Below are 13637 nucleotides of genomic sequence, written 5' to 3' on the forward strand. Positions count from 1 at the left end.
GCATCTTTCTATAACCATGTATAAATATTTATAGCAAAGACCCCATATCTTCCATAAAGAATCATCACAACAGTGGAATTTACAAACATTCTTGTTAATGAGTCAACTTTGCAGTTATTGCATTGAATAAAATGTTGTTTTGTCTTTTTTAAATCTAATATGTATGGTCTAGTGGTAGAAAAATAACTGAGATTGCTTTAAAATATCAGATAGTATTAATGTAAGATTACTGGAGAAGTTGTGCGTGTAACCTCTCATGTGGAAATGTTATGCAAATTATTTGTAAATGTGAAAGCCTCAGGAACAGGGCTGCATTAACAGCTCCTATTACAAAGGTATCCTAAAGAATTTGCAACTCAACAAAGGCTGAATTGGATATAAATTGTTTCTGTCACAATAAATTCTAAAATAAATGCAGAGAGCACCATCTTCTGGAGTAAATGAAGCATTTACAACTCTTTACAGTGAAAGCAGAGCATTGAGTTTCAGTTAAATAAATGTTTATATATGCAACAAGCTTCACAAATTGTTCTGTGAGCAGAGTAACTAATGAAGCATGATTTCAAACAGAGTCGTCTACTGTGTCTCGCAGCACATAATCTTCCCAACCTTGCCAACTCCCTCTGTGTCACTAGTGCCTGCCTTCCTCTGTGACATGATACACAGCTCTCTTCACAGAAGCTCCTTCAAAGAAGGGTTTCTTTTCACTGGACAATAGCTACTCACACTCTGGCTAGTTCAGAGCTATGTGCATAGTAAACCAGTACATGTGCTGTTTGGCAAACTGTTAGCTCTTTCTTGGAATGGATATCTGAAAAATTTGTTGGAACTGTCCAATGGATTAAAAAACTATGGGAGTTTAACAAGAAATTCAGGCCCATACATAATTATATTAGGTTATCAGTCCAAAGAAAATTGGCATAAAGCAGGTAAACTGTGCCAAATTAAAAAGGAAAGCTGATACACCAATTAACAGCTTTGCAGAAAAGGACCTGAGGTCCTGGAAAACAAGCTGACCATGAGCCAGCAATGCGTCCATGCAGCAAAGGCAGCCAACAGCATCCTGGACCGCAGCAGGAGTGTTGATGCCAGCGGGTCAAGGGAAGCAATTCTTCCCCTCTGCTCACCCCCCTGGTGAGACACATCTGCAGTTCTGTGTCTAGATCTGGGATCCCTTGCTCTGAGCAGGGGGTTTTGGCTAGGGTACTGGTTGGGATGGAGTTAATTTTCTTAATAGCAGCCCGTACAGTGTTGGGTTTAGATCTGTGATCAAAACAGCGTTGATGTTTTAGCTGTTGCTGAACAGTGCTGCTCAACAGTATTGAGGCCTCCTCTGTTTGTCACTCTGCCCTCTCCCCTCGCCCAGACAGTAGGTTGTGGGTGAGCAAAAAGTTGAGAGGGGGCACAGCCAGGACAACTGCCTTGAACTGACCAAAGGGGTATTCCATACCATGTAATATCACACTCAGCAATAAAACTATGGGGGTAGGGGGTGTTTTTCCAAGGTAGCCATTACTCAGAGACTGACTGGGCATCAACCTGCTGGTGGGAGATGGTGAGTGATTGCCTTTGCATCACTTTTTATTTTCCTTTTTTTTCTTCACCTGTTAAACTGTCTAGCTCAACCCACAAGTTTTCTCGCTTTTGCCCTTTTGATTTTCTCGCCCATCCTGCTGGGGGTGAATGAATGAGGAACTAAGTGGGGGCTTAGCTGCCAGCCAGGGTCAACCCCCACAACTAGACAATCTCCAGAGGTGCCTTCTGGTGCTTCAGCTATTCTGTGTTTCTAAAATATCATACACATGGAGCTGACTTACCACAGGATTTCTCTCTACAATACTATATTGATTTCTGATCTTCAAAAAAAAAATCTGAAAAGTGAAAATTGGTACTCCATGCATGTTATTACCTGTGGCATCATTTTCTAGACCTATGAATTAAAGACAAAGCAAAGGTGAACGATATTCCCCTACACCAAATGTTGAAGACCCCTTATGTAGAACTTCTTGCTTAATCTGGCACTGTAACTCCTATATTCTTTTGTCTTTAACTCCACACTGGCAATAGCTCACAGAGTGCAGGGCTTTCTAGCACAACATCCAGGTTCACAAGCACATATACTCTTCATTTCTGTCTAAAATTTCTAAGTTTTAAAAGCAGGCACAGATTTTTTCAATCCAAAGCAGATTTGAGATTTGCAAAACAAGTCAATTCTTGAACTACTATTTTTCAGTATAATTTTCTTCACATCCTCTCATACAGCGTAGATGCTTTTAACAGGATGACACTATTATCACAGTGTTATTGCTATGTGTTCTTGTTCTGTTGAGCTATGAACATGAAATTGGCTACAAGGTAGTTTCAAATTTATCTTCTCCATTAGAGGTCAGCAGAAGACCATTTATCTATACAGGAGCTGAATGGTTCCCATTTCTTCTTGAAAATCTAGGTCATTAAGCCAGTAGCAAGAAAAAAATTATTTGACATTGTGGGTCAGAAAAGGCCAAATCTAAAAATTCACAGTAGCTATTGCTTGTTCCACCTGGAATAACTTCATTGTAGACAGATTTAGATCAGTTACAAAAATTGTGGAATGTGAACAATTATGCCATGAAAACTAATGGCAACATGAACAGACAAATTCATGCAGAGTAGACATGTCTACATGTCTATAAGATCTATAAGATCCTTCTTATGCAAAAAAACTGCAATGGAAAACTCGCAATTTTGTGGCCTTTTCTTACTGTTTGGGGTTGTGGGGGTGGCAAGTCTTGCAGTCAAGAGGCTGTAAGTTACTTCACTGTCTCTCCTCACATTTTCAGTACCACTGAAAAGTCACCTTTACCTAGGAGACCTTCTAGACCAGATGACTTCTCTTCCAGTTTTTGAAGTATACCTTTCTAAAGAGAGCACTTCACCTCACTTTCCACAGAAGAACACCTATAAAGCCACTGCTTCTCCAAGCCTGAAATTAGCCATGACCTTCTTACAGTCACTGAGAAACCTTCATAGGTGTCCAATTAACAAACATTTAGGATTATGAGATATTTTTTCTTTAGCTGCTGTCATAGTAACTATATTATGTTTTCACTCCTGAACTTAAGCTTAGTCACTGTTTTGATCAGAACTGAGGAATGCTTTCAGAACTATTCTGACAAGGATTTGTAGAGGAATGAAGGACACTCACATATATCAGGTTATTATAAATATTGAGGTTTATAACACACAGTAAACTGTTCTCCCAAAGGCCACACTGCCATGAAATCACTACAATTCACCAAAGACTGAAAAAGTTCAGACTAATGAGTTCAAGAATGCAGACAGGGAAACATTTCTTAAAACACTAAAAAAACCTAACAGTATCCGAACAATATGCTATTTGAGAAAAAAAGTCACAATACTGAAAAAGAAATCATATACTGAAATATGATGACATACACACACACAAATCCCCCCTGCTCCACTTTTCAGGCAGATTCCAGGTTCCCCAAGACAATTTTTTTTTCTTTTTTTAGTTACCACATATCTTATAAATGGATTTTTTTATCAAAAGTAGGCTTAACTATAGGCAAATCCTCTAAACGAAATTTTCACAGTATCAGATTCTCTACCAAAGCTTATTTTTGAAGAATATTAAGTGGATATGCTCTAGTGGAAATAATCTAGACCAGGATTTCCTAATCTGAGAAAAAGAATTCCTCTGAGGATTGTCAAACTGCTTCAAGAGGTTGAGGCCATAATTACCAGGAAAAGGAGTAATATCCAGGCAATTCCCCAAAAGGTTTTATTCATTTCTAGAAAAGAAATTTGCAAGTCATTTGCCTTTCCTCCCTACTACATTCTGATACAAAAATCATCATCTCCATGCGAAATGTTTCATACCAGGTTTTGGTGAGTTTTTTGTTCCCTTGCTTAACCACAGCAGGTAGGTTTCACTCTGTGTATACATACATAAAAATATATTGTGTAAACACTGACAATAAACTGATAAAAAATAAACTGATTATGAAGTTGATTATAAAATTGCACTTTCCATCTGGTAATTAAATCCTCTTCCCTGGGTCTATTTTCACATTAAGCCAGTATTTATAAAAAGAAAAAGTGGAAAGACAAAAAAACTTTCCAGAGAAAGAAACTTTTCTTGTACAATAAATGTTAATATACTCTATAAGATGTGATAGATGCAAAGTCAAAGAGAAACAAGATGCAGTCCTGCACAGATTTAAAATATGACTTCTCATAGTACTGCAGGACATAAAAAAAGGAACTTTTTATTGTGGGAGAGGAAAGTATAATTGCCATTCCTTGTTTCAGAGTACTGAAAGTAGTCCCCCTCCTTCAGCAGAACATTTCAGGGCATATTCATAGGTTTTCAGGATGCCCTAACATATTATATTTTCCAGACAGAAGAATAGAAAAATATACTAAACTGTAAAATCTCTCTGAAATATTCTAATATTAGATAAATTTTTATTTTTTTCCTTCCTTTAAAGGATGCCGTACTTCAAGAGGACCCACACCAATGGGGTGGAACAATGGACAAGTCTCATTGGATCTTTGCAGGATTGTAGCGATGGGACTCAGAAGCCTGAAAAAGATCTGTGTCGCTCATTTTCTTATAATAAGCACAAAAAACACATTTTAGACACAGAAGTCAGATTTCATTAGAATATAGACCAGAATACTTAACTTCTTAGTTAAACCTAAAGCAACTAGACTAGACAGTCTTACACTCAAAAGCTTGTTACTGACAAAAAGGGAAAACACCATATATATGGAAAAAAAACCCAAACCATTGTTAGCTTGATGAAAATATCAGTAATTTAACCGAAAGACAACAGTTATGACTGGTCTAGTCATACAAATATCCATAGTCCAACTGCCACAGCAAAGCCTCAGTAATAATATCACCTTTAAAAACACCGTACAAGAAAAACTGCTAATACCCCTTTTCATTGGTGCTAAGCTCACCCTTGCAATGCCCTTCTGGACCCTTCCATGGGCAGCTTCAGTCTTCCTCAAACAAAAGCTCTTGGGGGAGAAGGGTAGGTCACACTCAAGGTCTTTGCCAGGAGAAGTTCATGGGTAGGGTTTCTTCTTCCTGTTGTCTAGAAGGAGCAGGATGTCGATGCTTTCTTCCTCCTCAGCCTTGGGTTTGTTTGGGTTTATTTCTGTACTTTCCTTTAGCACAGCCCACACCACTGATGGTACTGCACAGCCCCAGCTCACCCCAGAGAGGCGAGAGTCACTCACCCCTCAGCAGCTGGGGGGGCCAGCACCACATGGACCAGGACCAGGACTAGAGCCTGGCCTCACAGGCCCCAGGGAACCACAGGGTTTCTGCTAATGATGGCAAAATCATATTTACAGGCTATGCATGCAGATCCCATGCTTCCATTCTGGGAATACAACCACAACCACAGTCTCAGTGATGTCTTAACCTGACAAGAGCCCTGCTCTCAGCCAGTATATCTTCCTATGACAGTTGCATGAGGGTATCATACAGTGTCTTGCTTTAGTCTACTTTCAACAGTTATCCTGATAGTCTAGCATTTCAACTGCACCTGAAAATTCCAGAGAAAGAAATCCTGAGGAGCAAACTGGAAGCCTGTGCAAAGGAAATACAGCTGAGCCATAAAACTCATCTTTCCCCAGAAAAAAGCACAGAGAGAGGTACTTGCGTAAATACATTAGGTTGTCAAATTCTCTCTCTCTCAGGAAAAAAATAGTTTTTATACACAGACTCACAGACACGTACATACAGACAGATCAATTGATCAAGTAACAACTTTTGGTGGCAAAAAAGGAAGCTTATGTTTTCTTGCCATCTTCTAAGGTCAGCATATTTATTTCCACTGAAGAACATAAATTTACAAAATAAATTTATCTTCTGAGAAAAATAATTGGAAACACATAGGAAAAACATAGGAAAAACTGAAGGATAAACTGTAACTTGACTAATGCAGACTAAAGTCAATGGTGGAAAGCACTATACATTCCATGAGGCAAATATGAGGCTGGAATTGCTGTGCTTGTGAAATCTCAGACCAAAGAGAATTGTTTTTTATATCCATTTCATTTGTTTTGAGAAACATGTGAAATATTAGTATAGTATTGTTCTGTGGTAGATTACACTCTATCATCCTCCCATATTGCTAGTCATATTCTGACTCAATTATATTTTACTTGAATGCTGCTAAAATAATTTCTAATAGAAAGAAATAAGAAAACAAACAACTCCCTGCAAAATACTTCCACTGTAACTCATCAACTAGGGGGCAAAAAAATCCCCCAAATAAACCCAACAAACTATGAAAAGCACACCAAGACTAAAAGTAGTCATCTAAAGTAATTTGAAATGTTTACCAGCTAACCTAGTATTTTTTAAAAGCCTATAAAAATTTATAAGGGGACTGTGCTGCCTTATCAACGCTGACAGAAAACAGAGGCAGTGTGCCTGCATGCACTAACATCAGTGATTAGACAGGATTCACTGCCAATTATTCTTTTTTGACACAATAGTAAGTTGTTTTATAAGTGCTGCCATTTTCTCTTTTCTATTTCTTGTCCATGACCTTTCTACATGGTGAAAAAAACAGACTGGTATCCAAAAAAGTAGACTGCAAATTACAAACCCCAATATTTATCAATTGTTTTGGAAACCAAACAAGTTATGAAAAGCAACATCACTGCACACTTATGAAAGTTTTATTTTAGCCTCACCTTAAAATAAAGGAAAAGAAAAAAAAAGGTTTTGCAAACCAATATAAAAAGGTAACACTGATCTGATACAACACAGTACTACTTCCAAGTAATTATAACAAATGCACAACATGTTAAACTATCACCATTGTGCATATTAACCCATGTTTCATCAGTCTTTTTCCTTGCATCCATCTTGGTTCTCCCACAGAAAATAGTCCAAATGCCACCTGTTTTATTAGGTTGAAGATGCACTACTATGACAGAAGATTTATTTTCTTCAGTAATTTACTGAATATTTCTCACTAATTATATTATAAAAAGCACCATCATCGTATTTCAGTTCCACTGGCAGTGGTGTAAGTTGCAGACAAGCCTGTCTGTCTGGCAGATTTATTCTCCTAGTTATACCAGGCTTGCTGGAGCCTAAAAAAAAAAAAAAAAAAAAAAAAAAAAAAAAAAAAAAAAAAAAAAAAAAAAAAAAAAAAAAAAAAAAAAAAAAAAAAAAAAAAAAAAAAAAAAAAAAAAAAAAAAAAATTGACCTTTTCTACAATTCTCTGTGGTTGCATTAGGTGCTAAATTGTGACACAAGCATTATGAATCTAATTCCATGGCCTTACACAGTCAAAAATTTCAAGGCCCTGAGATAAATCTTCCGTATTAATACTGCAACAACATTCCCTGAAAACTGTTTTTTAAATCAAATACTTTTTCAGAGCTATGCTATCCACATCACACAAAATGCAGCACAGAAAACAAACCATGATAGTACAGATCCTAGCTGTCCAGCCTCGTTCCAGTCAAGCTTTCACCAGTGATGATGCATGATTTTGCCTTACATTAGTATCTGACTGTTTTATGTTTGCTTGCTTCCTATGCACCCCCGCCGTCCATCACGCATGTAGCTGGTTCTTTGCAATTCTAACCCTTAAACATAACAGAGTTGGTAAGTGCAATGGAAGCCTGCTAAACAGTATCGCTTCTATGTGTTGGTTTCTTGTTTGTGTGCTTTGTTCCTTCAAGAAAGGTGACCAGACAAGGTAGATTGGGAAAGAGGGCAGTCACATCCCTGGAGACAGTGAATATGCACCAGAGGTTTCCATGTTGCCAATTACAGCACGCAGTCATTGCACAGGCGGCCAGGCTGCAGCTCACGCAAAGGCATAGACTGTTGAAGGAAGCAGGCAGTACACAGGCAGGCCGCTATGGGGACAGGAAAAAATGATCTAAAGGGGATTTTGCAGAATTTGCAGTAATCCAGACAGACACTGAATAGACTGAAACTAAGCCTAGAAGCACAGTCCAGCTTGCAGTGATCCGTGAACAGGCAGGAAGTTGTTTATATAGACCTTTTCATTCTAATATGTTACATAGTTATCCTATTAGAAATTGCAAATATGGGGGCTTATATTCTGAAAAATTCCAATTTTTGTGTCTCAAAATCTTTTGGGGTTCCATCGAGAAACTCAGTACTACAGAAAGGTTTAGAAAGATTGATCTGTAAGCTCTGGCTAACTCCTTATTTCTTCTTAGTCTAATACTACATGGTACATAGAGCTATACTTAGATGAGTAGGTATCATCATGCACTCACAGCTGTCTCACATTTCTCATTCCTGATCCCAGGATAGAAGGTAACATTCTATGCCATACCTGCAGATGACTTTAAATGTGTATGTCTTAACTGCTCCCCTCCCCATCCAACTTAATCTCTTCCTTACGCATTTCTGAGCAAACTTTTCAAAATTCCTAAGATATTTCATCGAACCTTTTTCATTCCTATTATACATACATAATACACAGATTACATGGCTGTTTGAAAGTTTTATTTGTAACTATTCAGTGCAAACCTAAAACTAATTCATGCTCCTGAAGAGAAAAGACCTTTTCAACTTCCCTAGCATTTATAGAGAGCACGCAACCAGCAGAAATTCATTCTGACTGCAGGAGAAGGAAGGATTTGAGTCCTTGTGAAAGAGTTTGAGAAAGCCAAACACATTCAGGGCGGCAGGAGTAGCACAGAGCTAAGGGTAATGGGAGAGACAGAAAACACAGAGCTGGGCGTCTATAATGCATTTCAGCATGCTTTTGTATTAAGGACTGAAATTCTTCATGGCCATGTCCATTAACTATTCAAGACATGAGCCTACGTGCTACTAGAAAATAGCTCCAAATATAGCAAGTCACAATCTAAACTAAAGTAACTGGTGTAAGATCTGGAAATTACTCATCAAATTATTCATCTTTATTGCATGCTCTGCATTACTCATCTAAATTACCTCTATGACACAGTAATGCACATTCAGTCATTGGAGCCAGAATATTTTTATTTCATTTTCACAGCTAAGTCCATTTGAACTTCAGAATTTGTCCTTTTATTTGGGTAAATCACTGGCAACTCCTCCTCAGAACCGAATACTGTCACAGTTCTCCAGCCAGAGCAAGCCAAAAATCAAAGAACACCTCTGCTTAACCTATGCACTCTATCGAGTAAGGTTACTATTAATTCCTGTCTATCTACCAAGTGTGCAATCAGCATATAAGTTGATGGTTTAGAAGCACAAAAGGCAAGAGCTCTCAAGGCTCAGAATATTCCTGTGCTACCTTTGTGCCTTAAAAACCTTAGTGTCTCAGTACATACTGAAAACAGAGTAAAGTAAAGGCTGAAGTTTTAATTTGCATGTTGGAATTCATAGGTGTTTATGCTTTAAAAACTGTGTATTCCCTGTATAAAACTGCTTATAAAAGTACTAGTACTAGCACGCAACAGACTAAAGCCATGATTTATGTACTAATTTGTAACTTCTATACTAAATATGTAACAGAAGAATTTGATAGTACTAATTTTCAGTGTATTGCAGTTTTAGAAATATCCATGAAATACATTATGTCCAAATACTGCTTTTTAATGCACTGACTACAAACTGATTTATATAAGTTTTTAATATATTTTGCTACTTTTTACAGGAGTTTGTCATTTGATCTTAGATAAGAAGAGAACAAAGGAAAGGACAGGAATCCTTCAAGATGTGATAGGCATCTATTTTTCCTTGAAGAATGGTAACCCTCAGAGAGGATGAGATAGTCCTCTTTTTTCTGTTTCAGGTTCTTAGCTCTTCAATAAGTGGATGCCTTTCTTTGTTCCAGATGCTGCTGCTGACCTCTCCCAAGCAGTGCTGCTATCAAGTGTTCTAATAACCAATTATTCCTCTCAATTCTAGCGTAAATAGTAATAATTTCTGAAATAAATAAATAACATCATGCTGAGCAATCGGGCCAATATAGTTCCAAATTCTGAGCTGACAGACATGTTTTTTTATAAAGAAATCATTTTAGGTCAACAATATTTCTCCAGTTTTAAGCTAAGACAAGAGATATTGCACCTTCAAGAGTACAGTGCACTCTTTGCCTTCTGGGCTTAAAAGGCAACAGTAGCTGATTTCTTTCCCAATATTCTTGTTCTAATATTTCTCCATTACTTGGAAGAGCTTTTTTCCTAGAATAATTTAAAAGTTTCTACACTGCTGTGTTTCTACACCTGCTAGTAGGGTCCACTGCATTTTGGACATTCTCCTTCTCATACATTACCTAAAAGCAAATAATAATACCATTACCTCAGCTGGAGACCAAGTAGAAATTGCTACTACAACAGAAACTTCTTTATCTTAGGATTGTTTTTACCTTTTTTCTAAGGATACCAAGTGTTACAAATGGTGCTTGGGGTTTTGGGGTTGGGTTTTTTTGGTGGTGGTAGTTGGTTCCTTGATTGTTTTTTTTTTTATTAAGTAGACATTTATAAGGCCATAAGGTAATGGAGTACAGTTCATCTCACTTTATTTTTTGGTCTCTCATCTGAGCTGGTCACCCAGTCTCCCTTTACAGTTAGTGGAGCAAAGCCACACCTCTAGGACACATTTCACCAAATTTCATTTACTTTACTCCGTGATGCAATCAATTTCACCAAAGAAGTATCTTACTCTTCCTTGACTGTAAAACAAATTCACGGGATTAGTTCAGGTACATGTATTTTCCTCTGGGAAAATGACTCCCCCTTTGAAACACTTTAAGGTGCTCACCAAGAAGGACATCTAAACATGTTCCTTCATAACCTCTAGACTGAAATATAAAGTTTATAGACCTTAAAGGATGCAGTGCTTCACCACTTCTTTGGTAACTGCCTGAAGGGCAGGCAGAACATTTTGCCTAACTTGTCTTTCTCTCAAAATCTATGGGTTTATTTCTCTCATAGCTGAAAATCTGAAGTTTGCTGCCTCTGTAAAATAATATTGTTTTTCAAAGTTTGCACCAAAAATTCTTTGCAAGCAGAGTGACAGGTTTGCTGCTAGCAAGCGAATGAGTATCACAGGAAGAAAGAAAAATACTGCGTACTAGCTTGCACAGCGTTTTCCCCTGCTTCCCCCCCAGTACATTATTCTACAATATTATTTTAGTGCCCTGTGGTGTTGAATATTGTAGGTTGATGGAACAAAATGTTGAAAAATTGTCAGAGAAAGTAGAACTAAATGACTCTATGACCTTTCAGTGACATGCCATCATAAGATGGTGAGAAATTTGCATGCAGGCTGAAAGGCTTTTTAAAAGTTACTCAAATATATTTATATGACATATTTTTATATTTAAATCTTACCATTTCCTTCAAAGAGTTCTTCATTATCTTTCAGGGGAAAAAAAGAAAAAAACAAAACAAAACAAAACAACTGTTGCTAGAAGGTCTAAATAACAAATTAAAAAATCCATTTGAAAACAATTTCAGAATCAAAATTCTATATGTTTTATTCATGTTTAATTATATTTTGCATTATATTAGAGCAGGAAGTGATTTTCATCTTTTAAAAGAAAGGGGATTTTTGTTTGGTTTCTTTGAAAAAGATAGTACACCACTTGTCATTTAAATGAACAAAATAATGAATTGCAAATGGAGAGAACTCAGTGAAGCATGAGACCATTTAGCAAAATATTTATACATGCTGCACAGATTCTTGTTTCCCTGGAAAGGTTATTTGAGTGTAAATGTGACATTTTGAAACGTGTGACTGCAGTGAAAACTAAATCAATCATAAGACATTTATCACTTAGTAATGAAATTTAATGTTTATCTTCATTCTCATTCTCATTTAAAGAGGTCTTGTCCCTGTAATTATTGGCTTTGAGTCTGACCTTCATACTTTTTCCAGGCAATTAACTTTTTTCTTGCTTATGTCTGACCTAGATAGGGGTCTGTTCTTCTGCAACAAATATATATTTTAATAAAATTAATAACCCAGTTTCAGTCATTGATATGTCACAGTATTTTTTAAAATGGAATTCCACAGCATTTGGCACATTTACTATATCTTTATCACTAGCCTTATATCCTTTGCAGCCATTTTAGGTAACCAAAGAAACAAACTATGGTCTCTAGCTTCACGGTCCCAATCTAAACTTTTCTCCTGCTTGGGCTTCCACTTAAGAGGATTGGTTAAATAAGAAAAAAAGTTAATACATTCTGTGTACTTGCAGAATAGACTACATGTTCACTAATATGTAATTTTCTGTTTCTATGGTGTTTGAAGTTTCCCAACTTGCATTCATTTCACTTAGGCATATGTATTACCTGCACAAATACAGTGGTCATACAGCTATACTCCCATAATGTTTAAGGTATCTTGTACTATTTCTGTACACAAATCAAGGAAACATTTATCCTACCCCCATGTCCGCCCCCCAAAAAAAAGGAAAACAAAAGAACACGACCACATGATCAGGAATTTAAAGGTTGGTTAAACATTGTATGTACATACTGGATCAATAAGGCAAATTACATCTAAACAAACAACATTAATCCTAACTCTGGTTAGGATTCCCTTCTGAAGGGAACAGCAGTTTTGATGTTGCAGAAAACTGCCTTTCATCAAAGTTAATGGTGTTGCAGAAAAAAACAGAATACAATTTAGATTGGGTCAGGACACAAGTAGTGTATAGGAGAGCTATAGGAAAGAACACACAGCAGCAATGTGTCAGACTGCTGATACGAACTCTGCCCAAATGGGACAGAGTTTATATAAATTTAGGTTATACAATCCATTCTTCACCAGCACTGTGCCAGATAAGCAAGATATGGTAAATAAAAATAGCGATTGAAGTCCTTCTGATAAGGAGGCTCTAGGCAGTACACCCTGTTAGGAATAATCCACTCCATTGTTAACTAGATCGTGCTGACTGGCAAGACCATTAGCTGCAAATGTTTCTTAGCTGGTGAGACCTGCAAAGGCCCATGAGACATTAACTCTCTTGCTTCCACAATGGAAATGTGAATGATTTTAACCACTCAGGTGTGTGCCAAAGCTAAATTAGAGAGGAGAGGGATGTAAGCTTTGGTTCTGAATCTGTACTTCTTTCAGTAATGCAGAAACCGTCAGGATGGCCGAGTGGTCTAAGGCGCCAGACTCAAGGCTCTGCCTTCCCGCCGTTGGGTATTCTGGTCTCCGTGTGGAGGCGTGGGTTCAAATCCCACTCCTGACAGGTGCCTTTTTTCCCCAGGGCTCAGTACTGGGGCCGGTCTTGTTTAATATCTTTATCAATGATCTGGATGAGGGGATTGAGTGCACCCTCAGCAAGTTTGCAGACGACACCAAGCTGGGCGGGAGTGTTGATCTGCTCGAGGGTAGGAAGGCTCTGCAGAGGGACCTGGACAGGCTGGATCGATGGGCCCAGGCCAACTGTATGAGGTTCAACAAGGCCAAGTGCCGGGTCCTGCACTTCGGCCACAACAACCCCATGCAGCGCTACAGGCTTGGGGAAGAGTGGCTGGAAAGCTGCCCAGCAGAGAAGGACCTGGGAGTGTTGGTCGACAGCCAGCTGAATATGAACCAGCAGTGTGTGCCCAGGCGGCCAAGAAGGCCAATGGCATCCTGGCCTGTATCAGAAACAGTGGGG

At 37.9% G+C, this 13637-nt stretch overlaps 1 non-coding gene across 1 annotated transcript; it reads left to right on the plus strand.

The window, feature by feature from the left end:
- Positions 1 to 13115: 13115 nt before the first annotated feature.
- TRNAL-CAA lies at positions 13116 to 13223 on the plus strand. Its single transcript has 2 exons — positions 13116 to 13153; positions 13178 to 13223. It is a non-coding gene; the product is annotated as a tRNA-Leu (tRNA).
- Positions 13224 to 13637: the final 414 nt, after the last annotated feature.

This window comes from Aptenodytes forsteri, unplaced genomic scaffold (genome assembly GCF_000699145.1).
Source record: "Aptenodytes forsteri isolate BGI_AS27 unplaced genomic scaffold, ASM69914v1 Scaffold81, whole genome shotgun sequence".
Taxonomy (NCBI): domain Eukaryota; kingdom Metazoa; phylum Chordata; class Aves; order Sphenisciformes; family Spheniscidae; genus Aptenodytes; species Aptenodytes forsteri.